Source organism: Carlito syrichta, unplaced genomic scaffold, assembly GCF_000164805.1.
Source record: "Carlito syrichta isolate Samal-C Ts95f unplaced genomic scaffold, Tarsius_syrichta-2.0.1 Scaffold314375, whole genome shotgun sequence".
NCBI lineage: Eukaryota > Metazoa > Chordata > Mammalia > Primates > Tarsiidae > Carlito > Carlito syrichta.
In genome coordinates this window covers 175,376-195,356 of record NW_007258471.1, presented here as the reverse complement: position 1 = coordinate 195,356, position 19,981 = coordinate 175,376, and the positions used below count along the sequence as shown (strand labels likewise).

Genomic DNA, 19,981 nt, shown 5'->3' with positions numbered 1-19,981 from the left:
AAAGAGCGGGATTATAGGCTGAGCCACCGAGCCCAGCAAATATTTTTAAAAGGTGTAATTTGTAGCAATTTGTATTTTCACTTTAAACCAACATTCACTCAAACATAATTTTGTATAAATAATCTTGTCTTTTTATTTTAAAAAGCCTCTAAAATTATGTAAGATTCAGATCTCAAAAGCAGTGTTTATTAAGAGGAAAAGATTCTGGATTCGCCTCATTCCGAGTTTATTAAACCATTACTCAGATTTTAAAGCACACCACACACATGAAAACACCAACTGAAGAAAAATTTCTGAAATAGGTGAAATGAACTAAAATGAATTTTTCATATTCTCAATCTTTTCCCAGTAGCTCAGAGATCCTAATGCTCATTTGGATTTTGGTAGTAGAATGGTAAATGTGTATTATGGATTGAAGGGAGTTAAGAATAGGATTCTGAGCTGGGCTCGGTGGCTCAGCCTGTAATCCCGTGCCTTTGGGAGGCTGAGGTGAGTGGATTGCCTGAGCCCGCGGGTTCGAGACCCACCTGAGCAACTTGGCGAGACTTCATCTCTACGATAAATCAAAAATCAGCCGGGCGTGGTAGCGCGCACCTGTAGTTCCAGTTACTTGAAGACTGAGGCGGAAGGATCGCCGGAGCCCAGCAGGTCGAGGCTGCCGGCCACCACACTCCAGTCTGGGTGACAGAGTGAGACTCCAACTCAAAAAAAAAAAAAAAAAAAAGAATAGGGTTCTGGCTAGACCCGCTGGTTCACACCTGTAATCTCAGCACTTTGGAAGGCCAAGGAGAGAGAGAATTGCTTGAGCCCAGTAGTTCAAAACCAACATAGACAACATAGCAAGTCCTCATCTTTACAAAAAATAAAAAACTTAACCAGTGTAGAGGCGTATGCCTATAGTCCCACCTACTTGGGAGGCTGAGGCAGAAGGATTGCCTGAACTCAGGAGGTTGAGGCTGCAGTGAGCTGTGAGCATGCCACTGTACTTCAGTCTGGGCAATAAAGAATAGAATGGAATGGAATGGAATGGAATGGAATGGAATGGAATAGAATAGAATAGAATAGAATAGAATAGAATAGAATAGAATAGAATAGAATAGAAAAGAAAATAGAATGGAATAGGGTTCTGGAATTCAGAAGCTCTCCTTGGGTTCATAAAGTGAAAAAAAATGAGGATCACTACTATCTTAGTCTAATCAGGCTGCTAACAAAATGCCATAAACTGGGTCACTCACAAACAATAGAAATGCATTCCCAGTCGGGCTCGGTGGCTCATCCCATAATCCCGCACTTTGGGAAGCTGAGGTGAGTGGACTGCCTGAGCCGGCGGGTTTGCGACCCGCCTGGGCAACTTGGCGAGACCTCATCTCTACAATAAATCAAAAAATTAGCCGGGCGTGGTAGCGCGTGCCTGTAATTCTGGCTACTTGGAAGGCTGAGGCGGAAGGATCGCTGGAGCCCGGCTGGTCAAGGCTGCGGTGGCTGGGAGTGGCCACTGCACTCCAGTCTGGGTGACAGAGTGAGATGAGACTCCAACTCAAAAAAAAAAAAAAAAAGAAGAAGAAAAAAAGTAATGCATTCCTGGACTGTTCTGGAGGCTGCGAAGTCCAAGATCAAGGTGCCAGCAGATTCGGTGTCTGGTAAGGGCAAATTTTGTCGTTCATAGATGGTGGCTTCTCACTGTGTCTTCACATGAATAGGTGAGGAAGCTTTTTTGGGCAGTTTTTATAAGGGCACTCTTTCTGTTCATGAGGGCTCTGGCCTCATGACCTAATCACTTTCCAAGGGTACACCCCTCCATAACATCATCTTGGTGGAAGGGGTGAGAATTTCAACAAATGAATTTTACGGGGACAAAAATATTCAGAGCATAGCAATGAACTAGCAATAGCATCTGGGGTTGGGGGGAGGGCGGGGAAACAACAAGAAAAACACATTTCCTTTTGACTTGGAGTGTCTTGGGATTCAGTCCTACCACTTACTTTTGTGACCGTAAGCCATGTGAGCCCCGATTTCTACACTTGTAAAAATAGGCCGAATATTAAATGTCTTTTAGAGTGTTGTGCAGTTGTGTTTCTGCAACTGAAAGAAGCTATAAGAATTAAATGTTTTCAAGAGTAAATGTGCTCAGTAATAGGTGTTCTGTTAATGTTAGCTTCATGCTGGAATATACAGAGCAGGCTGTCAATTTCTGGAAAAAATGCAAATTTGGGGGTCACACATACAAATGCATTTTTCTAACAATGCCAGTGATTTGTGCAGACTATATGGAGTATATTTCACTTTTTGGCCTTACCCTAAAGCTGATATCTAATGGGGTGATGACGTGTAGGGGTAATTTATGAAAGAAGAAAAAGAATGTCTGGTAATACAGCAAGAATTCTTTAATGTCCCCAGTCATTAAATACATCAGACTTTTGGCAAAGATTAAGACGAATAAGAATGCCCACCTGCTGTTGGTAAGGAGAGACGGGAAGAAGTACACTCATATAGCATTGGATAGTTAGGGTTCAAATTGGTACAGCTGGTTTGGAGACCAATTTAAAAGTAGATACCAAGCCGGGCTCAGTGGCTTAGCCTGTAATCCCGCGCCTTTGGGAGGCTGAGGTGAGTGGATTGCCTGAGCCCGCGGGTTCAAGACCCGCCTGGGCAGGCGAGACCTCATCTCTACAATAAATCAAAAAACTAGCCGGGCGTGGTAGTGCGTGCCTGTAATTCCGGCTACTCGGAAGGCGGAGGCAGAAAGATCACCAGAGCCCAGCAGGTCAAGGCTGCGGTGGCCGGGAGTGGCCACTGCACTCCAGTCTGGGCAACAGAGTGAGACTCCGACTCAAAAAAAAAAAAAAAAGTAGATACCACACCCCACAAAAAAAAAATAAAACCCTTTAAAAATGTTTATCCTGCATTTAAAGCTAAAAGTATGCCTAATCTATGACTCAGTAATTCCACTCCTAGTTTACATTTTTTAAAGATGCCCTGCAAAAGACACGTACAAGAATAATCACAGCAATTTTATTCATAGTAGCTTACGTTTCCATCAAAATAAAATGAATCAATAAAATGTAGCATATTTTAAAATAGGATACTATGCAGCAATTAAAAGAATAACTATGGTTATACATCACCGCATGGATGGAACTCACACTTTGCTGAAAGAAAGAAGCCACAAACAAAAGAACACACACTCAATGATTTCATGTGTATGACGTTTAAGAACCTGGGTTAGATATTGACTGGGAAGGAGCATGAAGAGCATTCTGGGGTACTGCAAATGTTTAATACATTCATCCGGTTGGTAGTTATACAGTTATGTATGTCGAATTCAACTAGCTGTACACAAGATTTATTCACTTGATTGTAAATCAGTATACCTCAACTTAAAAGTTTCAAGGAAACATACCCTTTGATTTAGCAATGATGTTTTTATCCTAAAGAAAAAAATCAGAGGAGTACAGAAAAGGTTTACACACAAGAATAATCACCACAGCATCATTTATAGCAGGAAATATCTGGAAATAAAATACAATAACAAGGAAGTAGTTAAATAAATTATGATACATTCGAACAGTAGGACACTGTATAGCTAAGATGAAAGTGAAGAATGGTCAAAAACATAGAAAGTTGTTCATAATATAATATTCCAAAAAGGTCAGTTAATGAAATGTTTTTTAAGATGTAATACATTTGCTTTAAATACATATGTGTTTTATTATATATATTTATCATATATTATACATATATTTCATTATCTATGTAATGCTGTGCAGCAGGCAATCCACACGCTTATCGTGCTTATCTCTAAGAAGATTGTAGTTAGTTCTTCCTTTCTTTCTCTTGTTTTAAACAATTTTCTCCATTGTACAGGTCCTATTTTGCAGTTTGCAGAAGTCTGATATAAAATATAAAAGGCGGGGGGGAAAAAAAAAAAGGAAGAAAAAGAGTGATCAAGACAACTCCTTACACAAGTAAGTCATTCCATGCATACAAATTGCATTCTATCTGGGTTGATGCTAAGATAGTTAACGTCTCTAAGAAGTAGGTTCTGTCTGTAAATGGGAATATGAAGTGCACCCACTTTATGGCATTGTTAAGGGATTAAATTAAATTTTCTATAAGCAGTGTCTTAGCACAGTGTCTGACACGTCAGAAACATTAGCCATTACGTTACGCTGGCTAAGACTCCTACATTGCTAGCACTGGCTTACCTGCTCTTGTCTTCTTTTCGCCTTGGAGTATCGCCCCACCTGGTTATCACTTCTTCCTTTAAGGAGTAACTAGAACACTGCTGGGGATGGATTGACAATCACATCAGGTATGGAGGCATCCAGTTCTCTGAAAGGTCTCATCTGATCAGGGACATTCATTCTGAGAACCAGGTCTCAGAATTCCTTTTCAGATGCATCAAATTCCAACTGATTCTGCAAGCCACAAGGACAACATTGTGAATGTCCCTCAAAGAAGCCTTGGGCCTGGGCTCTGTAACATTCTGTATTACCATCTAAGATTTGTACCCACATGTGGGAAGTCAGGAGACAGTTGATTTGCTTTCTTTATTGAGTTGTCTTCCTATAACTCACTACCGAGGTCTATTGCATAGTTGGGTTTTAGTTTTGTTTTTTCCCACTGCTTTCCTTGTTTTCTGTTTCCATTTTCACTCTCTTCTCAGTTTTTGTTTTCAGAGCAGCTTCTGTGCTCTCTTTCCCCTGCGCCAACCCACCCCCACCTCCTCCTCTTTCTCCCTCCTTCCCTTCCTTTCTCTCTCTTCCTCTCCGTCTCTCTTGAGACAGGTCTAGTGGCCTGGTTGCCATCTGCTGCCTTTTTTTTTATGAGGTTGAGATCAGATGGCATCTAATCGATCGTCATGGTCTCCATGGTTACCAGGGTGACAGAGTACTTGGGAGAGACACATTCTCCAGCCTGGGGCTGTCAGACCATTCCTGAGAGGGGAAAAGGAAATAAAACCTCTTCCATCATATTTACACATTTACATCTTTCTCAAATGCAGCAAAACACAGACCCTGTGTATGTTTTACACAGCTACCTAGTGGCTTGGGGCCAGAGAATGCAGAGTGGCTTTTTTCTATTTAAAAAAACACACAAGGACAGAAGCAAAGCATTGGGGTTTTTTTGAACCTCGAAACCATACCACTCCCCACTACATACAGACCATCACCTTTTTCTCCCCTTTTTAATGTTTGGGAATTAATTTAGTCATTCTAATGAGTTGCTATTTTTCCAATAAATCATAGCATAGTTCTAAAACTGACAGTTGACAACTATTTGCTTAAGAGGAGGCAAATTAAATTACCTCATTAAATTATCAAACTTTAACCTTCACTAGGATCAGTGTTAATGTTCATGTTAGTTGTTCTCTGGCCAACAATTATTTGTAATACAAGAAGCCATGTTTCCTACTAAGTGCAGCCACATATGATCAAATGTACACAAAATAATCGTTATTCTTAATGCAAAAGATGCCATGGCATGCCTGTGGTCCGTAATGCTTTAATGCCTAGGGGCTGATCATTCTGGCAGAGATACACCCAGCATTATTATAATAGAATATGATGGCCTTGACAGCCTAGATCTGGTTGAAAGAGACATGAGAAAGATCCTGGTACTAAGGCTATATAACTTAATGGAAAGAAGGCTAGAGTTTTGGAGAAACTCAGAGACAAGAAAACCACCAATCATCATACCATTAAATAATGTCAAAACCGCAAAGGAAAATACTACCCGACTCTGACCTATTCACACACCTTTAATATTAGGCACAGATGACTTGGGCAATAGACCGCTTTCCGTCCTTCCTGGTAATATGTTCTGCTTATAATGCTTATGAGAAATTCTGCTCTTTTTTGTATTTGTCAGAGAAAACCAAACTTAAAATTAAAGCCCAGGTGCAAAGTCTATAAGTTTTTTTTTCCATCGAAAGAAAAAACAACCCAAGCCATGGGCAATGCTTTCTTCCTTCCTTTGTCTCTGACTTCCCTTCGGACTGTCTGCATTGTCTTCTGTACAGATTCTTAGTAAGATTCAGATATATTCATCTGCAGTGCTTTTGGTTGTTAAGCAAATAGCACATTGATATTTGAGATAGAAATGATGCCATCAGTGGGAGGAGAGACTTTAATATAAAGGGAAAATAATTTATCATGAACACGAACCCTCTTATTCATTTTGTACCTCTGCATCTTTGCTAATGCCTGCCTCTCCTTCCCTGTCTGCAATTCCTGCTACTTTTTACCTCTTTATGGGTGATCGTGGTCATTGCATGGCCAGGGGAACTGCTTTTAATTCCCACCACCCCAGAATAGCTTTCCTCAAGCTTCCCACGACACAGAATTCTCAACTCCTAATGTTCTTTTGGTCTCCACTCATTTGGGCCTTAAAATGTGCCACCTTGTACCTTAGCTTACATATTTGTTACGTTCAGCTCTCGCTGTTCTCTGAAGTGTCAGCTCCAGAGGAAACAGACTGTGTCCCCTGCTTCTGCGCTCCTCCTGTACCTTGTACCTCGTTAGCCCTCACTAAATGTGTGATAAAGATAGTAGCAGCCTGTTGTGTCTACAGGGCGATCTCTGGTTTTCCTTTTTAAGACCAGGAACCAAATTGGGATTTTGCTTTGTGTCAGCCAAGAGGCTTTCTTTTACGTCCTTGCCTTCAATACTCCTGTGCACAAGCACGCTTCTCTGAGAAGGTGGGTTCTACCTTGGAATGAAATGAGTCGTTTCCTCCCATCAGGACAACTGCCACAGCATGGTGTCAACTCACTCTTGCCTTTTGTAAATTGAGTTTGTCAGTGCTCAGCCACACAGCTGAGTGAAATGTTGTGTGATGCGGGCTGTCTCCTGGGAGAGAGAAACTGGCATAAACCACATCCTAATGGGATCCAGAAACAAAGAAGCGTGAATGAAGTGTTAATTGCATTCATAAAGACATTAACAAAGGAATGAAAATGGCAGAAGCTTCCATCGCCCACTCAAGATTTACAGAAAAACATGTTATCCAAAGAATGTTTTAACAATAATCATTAAAGTTTATTGCTTGCCCACTGCAGAGAAACTCTCAATAAATATTAACTTTTCAAAAGACAAACATTTTGTGTCCATTATCTTGAGAATATTAACTAACGAACAGTTTAACCCACCCTACCTCCCATTCTTTTCTTGCTTTTGTAGTTATGATTTAAGTTTCCAAAGAATCAAGAAGCATTTTCCATGCTGCTTCACTAACCTAACAGTTTGAACCTAATCAATCCTACAACTCTTATTAGAGCAAAATACTCACTATCGGGGAGATCTTTTTTGCTTTTTGAAATAAAATCACACAAGACAAGGGTGCATTTTACAGTCCCTCTTGAATATCCCTGAGCTAATCGGCAATGTGGCAACCTGGGGCTCCCTCTCCAGCCCTTTGGCAGGGCCCCCAGCTGCTGACAGCAGGGCTAAGCTGGCAAAAGGTCAGGAGTCTGCATCTGACTGAAGATGGATCACATAAATGAATACTGCACTTGCTTAATGAAGTCAAGGCCACGGATTGGGGGCCTTTTATGGTTCTTCTTGTTTCACTCAATTTCACCTTCACAGACCACGCCACTAATTCCGGCCAATCATTGTGCATGTATGTGCAACTGGTGATTAAGGAACTAGATGAAAGTAAATGAATTTCATCTAGAAGACTGTCAGTGACCGGAAATCTCTGTGTTTGTAACAGGCTTGAAACTAAAAAAATGTGTTCACGTAGAGCGTTTGGTGTAATCCTTTCAGAAACTCTGTGAGATACATAGAGCAGACATTCCTACCCTCATTCTGCACATTAAATAGCTAAAACTCAAAGACATTAAGTAATGTCTCTAAATTAGAATACAGGTATTTTTGATCATCTGACTGCTCTTTCTACCACGGTAGTCTAACTCTCCCGGGATCTCATTTGATTCTCACAAGAATCCTATGAAGTAAGACAAGCTGTATAAACAAGTGGGTCGATTTTTCCAGGAGTGCCATTAATGCAACCAGAGGAGCAGGTGCTCTCAAGCCTAGCCCTAGAATTTGGATGAAGGCCCTGGTTACCTAAAAAGCCTATCTTGTAGTCTTATCTAAACCAATCATTTTGTGGATGTGGCATCAACCCAATGATGCAGATTTAAAAGTGACAAAATTGTAGTCGATTGTATATGTCTGTGCTGATCACCATAGACCGGTGAGTGAAGGGGACTCAGAAGTGCACATCCAGCAACTCAGGAAAGCTCACTGCCTATTCGTTAGAATCAGACAGATTGCCGGGCACGGTGGCTCATGCCTGTAATCCCAGTACTTTGGGAGGCCGAGGGGAGAGGATTGCCTGATCCAGGGGTTCGAGACCAGCCTGGGCAATTAAGTTAGACCTCGTCTCTTCAATAAATCAAGAAATTAGCTGTGCATGGTGGCATGCGCCTGTGGTTCTAGCTTTTTGGAGGGTTAAGGGGAAGGATTGCCTGAGCCCAGCAGGTCGAGGCTGCAGTGGCCATGAGCATGCCACAGCACTTCAGCCTGAGCAACAGAGTGAGACTTAATAAATAAAATAATCAGATTAAGTCTCTGGTTGCTTCTAATTATGTTGCAGACACTGGAAACATTTCCTCCCAGACATGAGCTGTACACTAAATTTGAAGACATCACAAAACCTAAAATAAAAATTTCTGAGTTATGTGCTATTTTGTATTAGCTGTGCTTAGTCTTATATATTACCATACACTCCAGAGATGATTGCCTTTATTTCTTATTAGAACACATAATTTATAGTACTTGATTCCAGAATTTTCAAATAATGACAAATTGAACTCCAGTGTAGACATGACACTAAGTGGTTCAGAAGTCTGATCCAAATAGCATTTGGAATTAATGACCTAGAAGCTATCAATATTATTATTTGTATTTTCTTTATTTATCTTTTTATTTTATTTTTGTCCCAATTAGAAGGTCCTATTATGTCTTTATGTTGCTTCTAAGATGGAAGACTAGTAAATTTTAATCATGCCTGTCTATGGCTAGCTGTGGGGTGCAAAGATGTACAATAAATGGAAAAAAATCAAAGTGAGCAGCAGTTGGTCAGTTACACAATCAATCTAGACAACTGCGGTAAAAGCCTTACCTTTTCATCAACAGCAAAGGGTTGACTATTCTGTCGCTCTATTTATGTCAAAATTCATAGAATTAGTTTATGTCAAAATTCATAGAATTAGTTTATGCTCCTAAGTCAAAACTGTGTCATTATCATAAGGTGTTCATTTATTCATTTTCATTTATGGGGTCCAAAACAATGAAGTGACTTTCCAGGGCTGTATTGTACATTATGGTAGTTACTAAACCTATGTGGCTACTTAAATTAAAACGTCAGTTCTACATTTTAAGTCTTCAGTAGCCATATGTGGTTAGAGGTCACTGAACTGGACAAAACAGATTTATAGCACATTTTTGTCACTGCAGAATGTTCTATTGGATAGCACTGTTCTAGATCAAAAGACTGGAACTCATACATGCCACAGAAATATATTCTCTATCCCACCACACAGCTATTTGTAATACACCACTTATAGTTTCAGTGACAGTGACTTGTGGAACTAGCCTGCTGGGGCCAGGCATCAGGGAGGGGGTGGCCTGCAGACGTCTTTCTCAGTGTGTCATGGGAGAAGCTGAGCCAAATCTCTAGAGAAAGGGCAGGTGCAGATGAGCCATTTCCATTTTCCACTCCTGCAACTCCCAGAACCTCGAGTCCAGACCCGCCGCCAAGACGTGCTTGTACAGAAGCCCAAAACGAAGCGCGTTTGGATTAATTTTCTGGCCTTTATTTCTTTGCAAAATCTATCTTGTGCCTTTGATGAAGGAGTTTCTTTTTTGCCATGAATTTCAATGAATCTGAACCTAGTGGTGTTTTCTACCAGCCAGGACATTTAATATAGAATGTAAAGAAACAAGGCTTCAGACAAGAAAGAATTATAGCAGAGACTGAAAAGTATAGTCCAGAGCTCCCAGACTGAATATTTTAAGTGAATGCCATTGGCTCATCGTCATTGACAGTCAACAAGTAAACATATCCACAGATTAAACAAAGGTCTCTCCCTAAGATGGGAAAGATGGGTACATTCTCCAGTTCTGGTCGCATTGACCACTTTAAACTTGTAGAAACTGAAAAGTAATAAATCATCAGTCATATCCTGTTCTCTAAAGTGTCTCACTAGGACTCTTTTTGCTATATTAAGAAAGAGATTGAGGCAGGATGTTTTCACAAGATTGCTCAAAAGCATCTATCTCTAGCAAGTACATGAGATATATGACTCTCATTGCTTTAGTCACATAATTCTTCTAAGTGGACTTATTGGGCTCATGTTTTATTTTCTTGATAGACTTCAAGTCTCTCAAAACTTCTAATTATACATATGTACATCCCCCAAGTCCTTGATATGGTAGGAGGTACTCAGCACCTTGGTTCAACTTTATCAGTAAATATTTATTGAACAAATTAATGAATACATAAAGAGATCCCTGGTAAGAAATTTGTCTAGCCTGAATTATGGTAACTTTCAGCTGATAGGTATGGAAAAGGAGGAGGAAAGAAGAGGTGCAAAGTTTGAGAAGATACATGGATTGTGAGCTGATTGAAAAGAGTATCATCTCCAAAGTTTCCTTTGTATCTCCATAAAAACGAGAAAGAAACTATTTTTAAGGGCACCTGTGTATTTCAATTATTGGAGCAGAGAAGATGTGCAACCTATTGTCTTCTCAGCAAGACTTTCTTGCTGACGTTCTTCCTGGAGGTAGGGAACTCCATGGTATTATATGAATTTATATCGTACAGCTTTGTACTAATAGCTGAATGGCATGATAATGAAATCGACAGTGAAAATGATAAACACAATTGAACTCAAGTCTATACACTTTTTTGCAAACTTGAATGAAAATAAATCCTCAAACTAAAATGACCACAACAAAACCTTGCAATCCACTCATACTTCAAATCATCCTTGATAAGTTAGAATCCAACCCAGTCTTCAACATTTCCAAGAAAAGAGAACCATAGGGATATGGTAAAGGCCACAAAATGGAAGTAAAATATATTTGTAAACTGTTTTGTGCTTTAGCAATGCCAGTCAATAATTTACGCAAGTTTTTTGATGTAACTTTCTAGGTCGTATCTCTTTAAATCATGACGACTCATATCTGTCCTTGTTCCAACTGTTTTCTGGTATCTCTCTTGCTGAAATGGTTTCAATTAGAGGCTGGAATGGGTTGCTACAGAACTCTTGCACGGTGCTTGCCAACATGGGAATTGGTTTTAAACACTGCTGTTTTTCATCCAAAAAAAAATTCCCCCTTCCCGCCCTTGAGTTAGAAGAGATTATTCTCAGACAGGCATTTAGCTGATTTTTAATGTCAAAGAAACTTAATTTGCAAACTCGTTAGAAACTCTTTAGTAAAAGCTGCCTAGTAAAACAGATGATTAATATTGGTAAGCTCCTCATTTGCATATTAATTAGTCTCCATACCCAACTAATTAAAACTACACTGCTTGTTTGAGGACTTTCTTCTAGATGGTTGGCCTTGTTTCTATGTATAAGTATGTACTTTAACTAAAATAAGCGTTAGTGATAATGATCTGTGCTTTTCTTAATGTACTAATTTTTCATCTTGTAACACTTAGGCTTAGGACTCCTCGAGGTCCTAGAACCATCTCTAAGTGACCATTTCGTAGGCCCAAATCACTTTTGTCCCAGTACAGTCATGTGTTGCTTACCAACAGGATACCTTCTGAGAAATGTGTCATAAAGCGATGTTGACATTGTGAAAACATCATACAGTGTACTTACACAAACCTGGATGGTCTAGTCTATTGCACAACTGAACATATGGTATAGCCTATTGCTTCTAGGCTACAAACCTGTACAACATGTTACTGCGCTGAATACTGTAGGCAACTGAAACACAAATGGCAAGTATTTGTGTATCTAAACATATCTACACAGAGAAAAGGTACAGTCAAAATACAGTATTATCATTTCATGGGACCACCATCATGTCTGTGCTCTGTTGGTGACCATGTTGTGAGGCATATGTCTATACCTGTGGGAAGAAAATAGTTGGATGACTCAGTGACTGGTAGTAAGTAAAGTAGGAAGGGTAGTAAGTTATATCTTAATATTTGTTTTCTTTAAGTCTTACTCCATAAGTGAATGTATCACTCCAGTATAATTTTTTAATATTTAAATTTAGCTACTTTTAAATTATTTAATAATTACACTACTATTTAACTTTCAGTAAAAAAAATTACTGTGTGGGAAAGTAGACAAATTTGTTTTTAAAAAGTATGCTGGCCGGGCTCGGTGGCTCAGTCTGTAATCCCAGTACTTTGGGAGGACCATGGTAAGTGGATTGCCTGAGCCTGTGGGTTTGAGACCCGCCTGGGTAACTTGGCCAGATCTCATCTCTACAATAAATAAATAAATAAATAAATCAGCCAGGTGTGGTAGCGCAATCCTGTAGTTCCTCAACTTGGAAAGCTGAGGCGGAAGGATTGCCTGAACCCAGCAGGTCGATGACACACTCACGGCACTCCAGCCTGGGTGACAGAGTGAGGCTCCAACTCAAAAAAAAAAAAAACAAAAACATATGTCTGCAGCATGCCTAACTGTTTGGACTACAGGACCCTAGCTCTTACTGGTGAGAATGAATTTCCACTACAGCCAAAACAAAACCAACTAAACAAACAAACAAAAAAATGAAAATACCTAAGAAAATAAATAAGCTTTGCGTATAGAGTCTCCAGAAGAGGTGCAGGAGAAATTATATCAGTCCTAATAATTAAGAGACATTGATCAAATTGCTGAATTTCGCTTTCTTCTACAACTGAAAATAAATACGCGCTGAAGGTCTGTATTCGGTATTTTCTGATGACACCCACTCCCTAAATTGAATTAGGTGCCACTGTGGGGTTCTTCCATAGCACCTAGCGTTTCCCCTCTTACAGCTCCTATCTCGTAGTGTAACAACTATGTCTTTCTGTTCATACCCCTTATTGGATGCTTTCTCCATAGCAGGATCTCTGTCTTGTCCATTATTATATCACCTAGTGCTTATCACGGTGCCCGAGATAGAGTAGATGCTAATTAAATAATTCCCAACTAAATCAATGAATATGCTAATCTATGGTTAAACAATAAATAAGGGATGCACGTTAATGAAGGCGCTAGATGACAATTTCTAAGGTTATCCATTACTATAAAACAAAAAACCCCAAAACTTAAAGACTAAAAACAACGTACTATTTCTCATGATTCTGTGAGTTGGTCGGGACAGCTGTTGTGCTTTTTTACCTAAGGTCACTCAACAGTGCTGCATTCAGTTGGAAAATCTTCGGGACTGGGCTCAGTTGAGACAATAGGGCGTCTGGACCTTTCTCTAGCTATGTCTTTCATTCTCACCTGGGCTCTTTGGACTTCCTAACATGGAGGTTAGGAAGTTTCAATGTCCAAACATTTACTGAACTTCTATCAAGGTTGCTAACATCTCATTGGCCAAGTCAGATCATTTAGCCAAGCCCAGAATCTCTATGGGAGGAGATTACACAAGGGTATGACTTTGAATGTAATCATCAACCAAAACATGTCTCTTCCTTAAGGGAGTTCTTAATCAAGGTAGGTGAATGAATATAGGCAATCTGATGAAATAAACGTTATGCCAAAGATACCAACAAATTGTTTACGATATAAGCATAGACATCATTAGAGCCAGGAGATGGTAATTTGAATATTTCCCCTTTTATTAACTGCTGTGTGACCGTGGGCAAATTACCCCACCTCTCAACATTTTGGCTTTGTAATTCTAAAAATGGGTATTGGCTACTTGCCATTTGTTGCAACTTCCTCCTAATATGACTTTCTGTTCTGCAGAGGCTTAAAAAAGTTAAAAACGTATGTTTACCAGGCTCCCTTGCAGCTTAAGCTCTTGGTGTGACTTTACTTCAGCCAATTAGATGAGCACTACGAGAACTAACTGACTTTGAAACTGAATCAAGTGGGCAAACACACAGTAGTTAGGGGTGCAGTGAAAGTCATCAACTTTTGCTCGACGAATCTACCAGCTGTAGCACAACTCTGGGGCCAACAGTCCTGGTGGTGGAGTCACAACCCAGATTCATGGCTTGATGTCACGATCTTAGAGTTTGCAGTAGGCACGGCACCTCCTGGACCCTTGGCAATCCAACTGTATTAGAGGGAGCAGCTCCCTGGACAAGCTGGTTTTAAGGTGGCATTCTAGGAGCCATTTCTGAGGGTTGTGTAAAGCCTAGTCATTTAGACCTTTCAATACTTTGGTAGGCACCAAATTCCCTTTCTGCTTAAGATAGTGAGAATAGTTTCTGTGTGCTGGACTGAACCATGATGGATAGATTCCCTTTAAGATTATTGTGGAATTTACTTGGGGCACTTTATGTAAAAGTGACTCACAATTAGAAAGTGCTTAATAAATATTAATTTCTTTCTCATATAATTTGTATATATAAGATAACAGATGAAACATCCGGATGTTTTGAAAGATTCTGATAACTGACATTCTTTTGTTCTTAGTTTTCAGTTGGCATGTAAACACAATCTTTAAACAAAAACCTAGAGTTATACTAATACTCAAACATAGAAATAGATATAGAGATGCAAATACATTCCATTCTTATTCATCTTTTAACAGACTGTTGACTATGTGTTTAAGTTTAAGTGCTTGATTCTAGTCTTGGACAAAGCATTTTACCTTCTCACTTTCTTCACAGAGGGCCTCAATTTCATTTATAAAATGAAAGAGTTAGATTACATAATTTCTAAGGTTTCTTCTTTCCTTGCTTAAAACTGTGTGCTCCTTAAACCAGTAAGTAATTATCTCCCTATCCTGGTCTATACATATGCAATCTAAGTTTATCTTAGGATTCTAGGCTTCTCTACTGGTCTAGAATTGTGTGAGAAGAGTTGCCCATGTGTCTTTATGTACTTGTTATTTTTCAGATAAGCTAAGATAACCACTCCCTCTCAGAAGGCATGTTTCAGCATTTTTTAAAATCAGTAATATTTTCTTATTGGAATCTCTCCTCTTTTTTTAACTGCTGTATGACTTTAGGTAAGTTATTTAACCTCTCAACATTCTGGCTTTGTAACTCTAAAAATGGACAGTGGCCTGTTTGACATTTGGAACAACCTCCTCCTAAAATGACTTTTTCATTCTTCCGAGGTTTAAAAAGCTAAAACCTGTATTTCTCAGACTCCCTTGCAGCTAAGTCTCTTGATGTGGTTCTAACACTTCTAGACGCAATTGCTTCCTCCCTTTTACAACTAAGAAAGCATTGTCATCACCATTTATAACATTATTGAGCAATTTCTATTTTTTCAACGTACATGACTTATTGCCCATTTAATTTCCACAACACCCTATGTCCTTTTTAATATGATGAAACCACGGCTGAAAGAAGTTAATTAAGCAAGTTACCTAAGGTCCCAGAATTACTAACTGGAAGAGTTAGATATCGATCAGGTTTATTTGAACTGAAAGCCTCTTTCCTAACCACTACATTAAGTAACCTCTTAATACTACTAAGATGAGTAGTAGTACTGAAAATACTATTATTTCAGCCAGCCTTTATTGAACACTTACTATATGCCAAGCCTCGACCTTCTGGACTCCGGCGATCCTTCCACCTCAGCCTTCCAAGTAGCCAGAATTACAGGCATGTGCTACCACGCCTGGCTGATTTTTTGATTTATTGTAGAGATGAGGTCTCGCTGCCCAGGTGGGTCTCGAACCCGCGGGCTCAGGCAATCCACTCCCCTCAGCCTCCCAAAGGCGCAGGATGACAGGCTGAGCCACCAAGCCCGGCTTAGCACTCCCATTTTATTAATGAAGAGATGGATGTTTATGAATTTTAAGCGTCTTGACCTAAGTTATTCAGCTTCTCATTGGTGGAGCTGTGAACCTAGGTAGTATGAAATCAGAGTGTTCTCACATACCATACCTTTTTGCCTCCTGTCTCCTGATCGCGATGATATTGAGGGAAAAACCTTGCTTCTAATTTAATTTATGGAAAAAGTAAATTTTTTACATACTTAAAAGCCATATAAGTAACAAAGGATTTATGGCACTCCCCCACCTGTTTCTTTCCACAAGTGTGCCCTGACACCATGATGCATACCACCAAAACAGAAAATAGTAAGCACAGCCAGAAGGAATGAAGTGGCATGCATGTATGAGAAAAGCTATGAGACAGACACATTCTTTTTTTTCCTTCACATTTGTGTAAGGGCTGTAACAACCTTCTTTGTTTTCCTTCCATGGCTATCGAGTTTCTGATACTGTTTCTATTAGGATGACATTGATTACCTTATACTTCTGTTTTAAACAAAATTTTTAATGTTATGTAGACATGAGTTCAAAATTTATGGGTTTTTTTTTCAGGGTGGAGAAGCATGGCCATTTAAGAATCTGAATCAATCTTATAAGTGAATTCGATGCCTGCTAGATATAGTAAGAAAAAATTGTAAGTCTAAGCAATTAATTATTAAACACCTAACAGCCAAATATAGTACCTGTGGGCAGAGAGGCCGTCTTCTTTGAGGAGGTGAAAACTAATTGCAAAAGCAGAGTTGCTGAGAAGTCACACTGGGAAGCATGGGGTGCACATAGCAGTTGTCGCTTTCCGTTTGCTGAGCCACATTAAAAGGAAGGTGGAGATCTAAGAAAAAAAATATTTAAAACCCCTTGGGAAATGTATTTAATAGCCAAGCATAAAAAGAGATAGGTGATAATGAATGCCAGTCAGAAAGGCGGTAGGGACATGTTTAATCTGGATTTCAGGAGCTCTGGGAGTCATGAGGCTTTCAATCCCTGAAAGAGCACAGGTCTGGCATACAGTGGGTGTTCAAAACTAATTTAAATAACCAGCTAATGGGCGAATGAATGGATAGCTATTTCCCCCAAGTATGCTTGAAAATAGTACCTATTATAGGCAGAATATGCTTGAAAATAGTACCTATTATAGACAGAATGTTTGTCTCTCTCCAAAATTCAGATGTTGAAACCTAAGCCCCAGTGTGATGGTATCTGGAGGTGGGGCCTTCGGGAGGAATGCAGGTTTTATAGTACAGGTGATACACAAACCCATACTTTGTAGCTTATTCACTCTTTTTTTCTTTCTTTCTTCTTGGAACACATACTGATAAAGAAGTAATCAGAGGCTGGGTGGCCATGGGCTGGGGTGTGCTGGATGCCACAGCAGCTTCCACTGGAGGTCAGAACCTTTGTGGATTGTTTCTTGAGGTCAAGTTTCTGGCACAGGGCTTCACTGGGAACTTCAGAAGTGGATTTCGCTTTCTCACAGTGAATACAAACCACCCCTGAGCATTGGATAGACAAGTCACTGCTTATGAGAGCTCCTACTCTTTGTGTAAAGCAGCCTCTTCCTTGGGTACATATAGCCAAGAGCAGACAGTGGCCAAGCAGGGTGGTTCATGCCTGTAATCCCAGCACTTTGGGAGAATCACTTGAGGTCAGGAATTTGAGACCAGCCCTCAGCAATATAGTAAGACCCTATCTCTATTAAAAAAAAAAAAAAAAAGCCAGGCTTGGTGGCTCAGCCTGTAATCCGGCGCCTTTGGGAGGCTGAGGTAAGTGGATTGCCTGAGCCTGCAGGTTCGAGACCCGCCTAGGCAGTGAGACCTCATCTCTACAATAAATCAAAAAATCAGCCGGGTGTGGTAGTGCATGCCTGTAATTCTGGCTACTCGGAAAGGCTGAGACGGAAGGATCGCCGGAGCCCAGCAGTCGAGGCTGCGGTGGGCCGGAAGTGGCCACTGCACTCCAGTCTGGGCGACCGAGTGAGACTCCAACTCAAAAAAAAAAAAAAAAAAGACCTACTAACTTTTAAAAAATTTGTCATAAAGGCGAGTGTCTCCCTGGGAGCGTAATATGATCAAAGAGTAGCAGAGGTCGGGCATGGTGGCTCAGCCTGTAATCCCAGCATTTTGGGAGGTCAAGGTGAGAGAACTGTCTGAGACTGGGGATTCGAGACCAGCCTGGGCAACTTGGTGAGACCTCATCTCAACAATAAATCACAAAAATTAGCCAGATGTGGTGGTGTGCACCTGTTGTTCCAGCTACTTGGAAGGCTGAGGCGGAAGGATCACCTGAGCCTAGCAGGTCGAGGTTCCAGCGTCCATGAGCATGCCACTGCACTCCAGCCTGGGCGACAGAGTGAGAATCCAACTAAAAAAAAAGAAAAGAGTAGCAGAATTCTGGAGACTAGGGTTACAACTAATCTCTACTTCTTATTAGCTATGATCTTAATGTTGTTAAGTCCTTCTGAGTCTTCTTCCTTCTCTGCAAAATGGAGCTATTAATTTCTGCCCTATCTACCTCAATTGGTTGATCTCAGAAACAAGTGAGGTATAGTAGGCACACAAAAATCTTTTGTAAAACATAATATTTTATACTGTAACTTGTCAAACTGTGGCCCACAGGCCAATTCCATCCCACTGCATTTTTGTATGGCCTACCTGCCTAAGAACAGTTTTTACATGTTTAAATGGTTGAGAAGAAGAATATTTAATAATGTAAAAATTATATGAAATTCAAATTCCACTGGGTGCGGTGGCTCACGACTGCAATCCCAGCACTTGGGAAGCGGAGGCAAGACCTCATCTCTACAGTAAATCAAAAAATTAGCCGGGCATTGCGGCACAAGCCTGTAGTTCCAGCTACTTGGAAAGCTGAGGTGGAAGAAGAGCCTGAGTCCAGCAGGTCAAGGCTGCGGTGGCCGTGAGCGTGCCACTGCCCTCCAGCCTGGGTGACAGAGTGAGAATCTGACTTCAAAAAAAAAAAAAGAAATTCAAATTCCAGTGTCCAGATGAATAAGTATAAGTGCTCGTTTGCTTACATATTCTCTATGGCTACTTTAACGCTATCAGTCAAAGTTGAGCCTGGCTCACAAAACCCCAGATATTTAAAATCTGCCCCTTTACAGAAAAAGTTTGCCAGAGGTTCTCCAGAGAAACAGAACCAACAAGTTATATATATCCTCTTATAGGATATAGATGAAGAATTAAAGGACACACACACACACACGCACACGCACACGCACACGTCTCATAGGATATATATGGAGATTTACCATAGAAATTGGTTTATGCTATTCAGAGGCCAAGAATTACACCATCTGTAAGCCGGAGTGCAAGGAAAACTGATGGTGTAAATCAGTTTAAGTTTAAATGCCCAAGAAACAGAGGTGCGATGTCCAAGGGCAGGAGAAGACGATGTTCTAGTTCATCCTTCCTCTACATTTTCATTCTACTCAGGCCCTCAATGAATTGGCCAAAGCCCACCCAATTGGCGAGGATATATCGTCTTTAGTCTAATATCCAAATGTTCATCCCTTTCAAGGATTGTTCAGTGGGCTCATGAACAAATGTCACTGGCCAGGATGGCAGGGCCAGAAGCATTCACAGGTTTAGCATCATGGACATCACATCCGTCCTTGGGAAGGGGATGTTATTGCCATGGGTTATTGGCACTTCTGGTGCCCAGTGTATTCTCAGTGGTAACTCATCCTGGGGTTGAATATGGTACCAGAGTCTCCAGGAGCCCAGCCAACCCCTGGCAGTACCAGACTCTTACCTACAAGCGGGAAAACAGAAGTCTGTCCTCCTGGAATAGACCTACATTCTGGGCTCAGAGTTGTTTTCCCTGCCCACAATGCTTCTGCCCCTCATTATCTGTAGAAGTAATGGGTGCCTAGGGCTCTGGCAATGTGTTCCCCTCATGGTACCAAGAAGGCTGCCACAGAGACAGGAGTGAGCGAGTACCAGGGAATCGATCTCTGTAACTGGCCCCAGCAATTTCTAGACCAGCAGTTCCTTGTGGCAGCAATTCTTTTTTTTTTTTTTTTGAGTTGGAGTCTCACTCTGTCGCCCAGACTG

At 40.5% G+C, this 19,981-nt stretch overlaps 1 long non-coding RNA gene across 2 annotated transcripts; it reads right to left on the bottom strand.

Annotated features, from left to right (window-relative positions):
• Window positions 1–2,990: 2,990 nt before the first annotated feature.
• LOC103274098 lies at window positions 2,991–18,185 on the bottom strand. 2 transcript variants are annotated; one of them, XR_505240.2, is made up of 5 exons: window positions 18,152–18,185; window positions 16,598–16,743; window positions 6,712–6,851; window positions 4,206–4,418; window positions 2,991–3,889 (listed from the first exon to the last, which is right to left on the bottom strand). It is a non-coding gene; the product is annotated as an uncharacterized LOC103274098 (long non-coding RNA). The 2 variants fall into 2 exon arrangements; XR_505239.2 differs by lacking the exon at window positions 6,712–6,851.
• Window positions 18,186–19,981: the final 1,796 nt, after the last annotated feature.